General features: G+C 39.1%; 1 pseudogene across 1 annotated transcript; it reads right to left on the bottom strand.

Moving 5' to 3' along the window:
* Positions 1-678: 678 nt before the first annotated feature.
* LOC147531591 (cytochrome c oxidase subunit 6b-2-like) lies at positions 679-3,297 on the bottom strand (annotated as a pseudogene). Its single transcript, XR_015228294.1, has 4 exons — positions 3,211-3,297; positions 1,958-2,046; positions 1,415-1,496; positions 679-951 (listed from the first exon to the last, which is right to left on the bottom strand). The product of XR_015228294.1 is annotated as a cytochrome c oxidase subunit 6b-2-like (transcript).
* Between the last annotated feature and the right edge of the window lie 445 nt (positions 3,298-3,742).

The raw sequence follows: 3,742 nt of genomic DNA on the forward strand, positions 1-3,742 counted from the left end.
ATATTAGGTAGTTATTTTGACTTTTATACATATATATCTTTTAAAAGACTTTTTTTAACGGTTAAGATTCATACATAAAAAATGAACGTCCGAGATTTATATATGCAACTTATGACATGGCAAAAAACCTATGTCATTTGTTATATCGATGTTGTATATTGGTAGTTTGTACCAAAAGGAAACGAATTATTGTAAAAAAAAAGACCCAAGAGAGAAACCACATATTGAGGTACAATAACTAGTGCCCCCCTGAATGTCAATTTTGGACTCAAAGTTAACCACTTCAAGCATTTAACCAAGAAACAACAAATATTAGGTAGCAAAAACCATTGATGAAAATAGTCGTTCAAAAACCTTACTTTTGAATCTCCCTGTTCCTAGATATTTTCTGTTTGGAATTATGTATGTAATTATCATTATCCAGCAGTATACTACTTACCATGGCCATTAGTCTTTTGTATCTTCTTTCTGCTGCATGGTATGTTAAGGAGAATTTTGCAATTGAGAAGGGTAAGGGGGAGGGTGTGTGTGTGGTTCTGGTGTGGGTGGGGTGGGTGGGGGGTCCAGAGCTATCATTTTGTGTCTAATCTGGTTGTGTTTGAAAAAGAACTAACCGTTAGCTACTATGAAGTACGAACAACAGAGAAGAAATAGCAAACCATTTTTCTTTTGCACAAGTAAACAGCAACTCTTAACCTGTCATCCATTCAACTAATTCCGCAGTTCGAATCTGAATAGAGAGAGGGACCCGAAAACAGATGTTGTTCTAAACAACATTCAGAAATTTCATGTACTGAGCAATGGTTGAGGAACATAAATCCTCTCTTGTTGTCTTATTAAGAGCATACAGCTTTCACAAAAACCTTAACAACGTTTCAGACCACCGAGGGAAATAGTTCAAAGGGGACCTGGAAAAGTTCCATTCTCCCTCTGTTCATTCCATCTCTCCACCTGCATCAGAAAACCATTACTTGGTTACATGAATCTAATACGAAGATTAACAATCCGTAAGATAAACAATCTGACATCCTGCATTGGTTCCAAAGACCCAAACATGTACCACTGTCCAAGTTAGATAGCAATTAACAAACTCAATCTGATTAAGTCATTCACGATGGCCTTTATTTATTTCCGAATGAAAGGGTTCATACTTTACCACACAAAAAAAGGTTTATGAATAAATCAGATGCTTTTGAAACCTTGCAAGCTATAGTTTCAGCAAATTAAAAGAATTCTTGTACCATGGCTCGAGACAAAAGCTAAACCATTTCTATGCTTTACATAGCACTCGCAACTCTTCTCTTGGATGTTATTTATCTAGATGTTAATCTGTTTAGTAGAAGAACCCAAAAACCTAGCAAAAGAATTCAGTTAACTAGGGGAAGAGGAAACAATTTTATTAGTTATTACTCACCCATTCACCAGGGTAGAGCGAACGATAATATTTGGCAAACTTCTCACATTCGCTCGACTCTTCACCTTTTGCAGCCAAACATCTGCATTTAACACCACAAGTGCACTTATTATTTTTCAACCAAAAATAGCTAGGAAAGATTAGTGTTAAGTTTGTGGTCATCCAATTCAAAACCAATTGACAATGAGTGGAGAGGACCTAGACAATATATTCTTTGTTGCTAGATAGCTCTTCTCCCATGTAGGACTATTCTCACATGTCCCCTCACGTGTGGCGTGGTTAGCCTAACACGTATTGTTTTTTTTAGTGGCGTAGAACATGTGAGGCTTTTAAGCCTATCACGTGGGGCCCTAGCTCTGTTACCATGTTAAGTTTGTAGTCATCCAATTCAATACCAATTGGCAATGAGTGGAGAGGACCTAGATATTATATTCTTGGTTGCTAGATAGCCATTCTCCCATGTAGGGCTATTCTCACAATTAGCATAATCAATTGACAGGAAACATGATAAGGACCACAATGCAATCAAACTAGAAACTGTACCAGTGAAACTCCACGTAGCGAGTAAAACAGTGTCTGCTTTGGTTTGTTGTAGGAAATCGGAAATCAGCAGGTGCAGTTTTCAGTTCAATCTGAAAAACAAAACCAAAAGATTAAATTACAAAATTCAGAGAGAGAGAGACATCGACTCATGCATAACAAGAATAAAACAATTCTAAAAACAAGGCTCCTACATTCAAGAATCATAAGAAATTAAGAATTAGGGGTAAGACTTCAGATGACGAAGAATCATCCACATTAGAACACTGATATTTAACAAACAAATACGCAAAATCAACGGGCCTATTGATATATTACTTTATTTTGAACAACAAAACAGAGGTCTCGGCCCTTAGGTAAACTATATAATAGTTGTGTGTCACACCACCCGTTCCACATTTAGGATGTGCAAAACCAAAGAGAAGAATTTTCCACCATATGAAATTATTAAAATGTCCAATAAATAATCGACAAGTTTTGGAGAATAAAGAGTTCATCTTTGCCACTGCTAGTTAACCCAACCCCTATCAAGAAAACTGGAGAGAAGGTTCCATGATGCAATCACTAAAAGCTCCAAACAAGATATGAATACCAGTTTTATCCACTCATCTCTTTTAGAATATTTTAATCGTTAATTTGATTTACACCTTGAAAAAAAATCATACGGATGTGCATAACCAGGTACTCCCCTAGTAATACATTTAACATTAAGCTCAACAAGGAAAAGCATGTTATCCGCATAATTCACACAACTATCCTTCCCCTATCGTCGTGGTAAGTAACATTAAGCTCAGCGAGGAAATGCACGTCGCCCACATCCTGTGTACTACTATCTTTCCCCCATCTCTGGGGCATGTACTTGACATACAAATCATTAATCTACTTCTACGATTATATATATGTCTGTGTGTGTGTGTTCATGATTAAGTTTCTTGCTGAGGAAACCACAAACTAGAACATCTGTTTTATAAGTTCCCCAATTACGAGGAAAGTGATCAAAGAGGTGATTTGATTCGGGTCTTCCTTTGCATCTCAAACACCATGATTGTCCTACGACCTCTTGCATCATTGTATCAAGAATGACAAAACTAATAAGATGAGGAATATCGTAAACATAAACTAGAACAAGAGAAAAATGAAGAAATCAAGTCAAACGCGAAATCCCACATAAAAAAATTGAATCATCTTCATTGAGATTCAGAAATAGAACAACCGAATAAAAAAATACAAAACTAGGGCATCTGAGATCTTCTTACCTCGTCCTCCATTTTTGCAGATCGTGAAAAAAGAAGGGCAGTGAAAGACCCAGGCTGGAAAACCGAAGAAGTTGATGAGATTTTATTGGGGAAAAATGACGCTATAACCTGCCCGTCTCCGGAGTGGATCGCCCCGGGTTATGTATTTGTAAATCTTGTCCGGCCACGTCACCCGGCCCGATTAACCGAGGAGGCGGGCGGGCAGAGTATCTGTATTAGGGGTGGGAATCGGTCAGGCTCGGACGTCCGTGGATAGAGGTGGGAAAACGGTCGGGGAACCCGTGACCCGGCCCGATCCGCTCGAACCGTTTAGACCCGATGTTCAATTGCTACCCAAGCCGAGCATACCCGGCCCGATGGTTCGGGCTTATAGGGCCGGACTCGGATAGGCCCTCAAATCCGAGTCCCGCCCCGATTTACCCGCTCGATGGAATCCGCCCGCTACCCGCACCCAGATCCGCGTACCTTCCATTAAATCCAACGACTGAGGTAGGGCGTCCCTTCAAAATAAACCTCAGTCGTTGGATCTTAA

This window comes from Eschscholzia californica, unplaced genomic scaffold (assembly GCF_041429995.1).
Source record: "Eschscholzia californica isolate CP2 unplaced genomic scaffold, dmEscCali1.0.p SCAF_6, whole genome shotgun sequence".
Taxonomy (NCBI): Eukaryota; Viridiplantae; Streptophyta; class Magnoliopsida; order Ranunculales; family Papaveraceae; genus Eschscholzia; species Eschscholzia californica.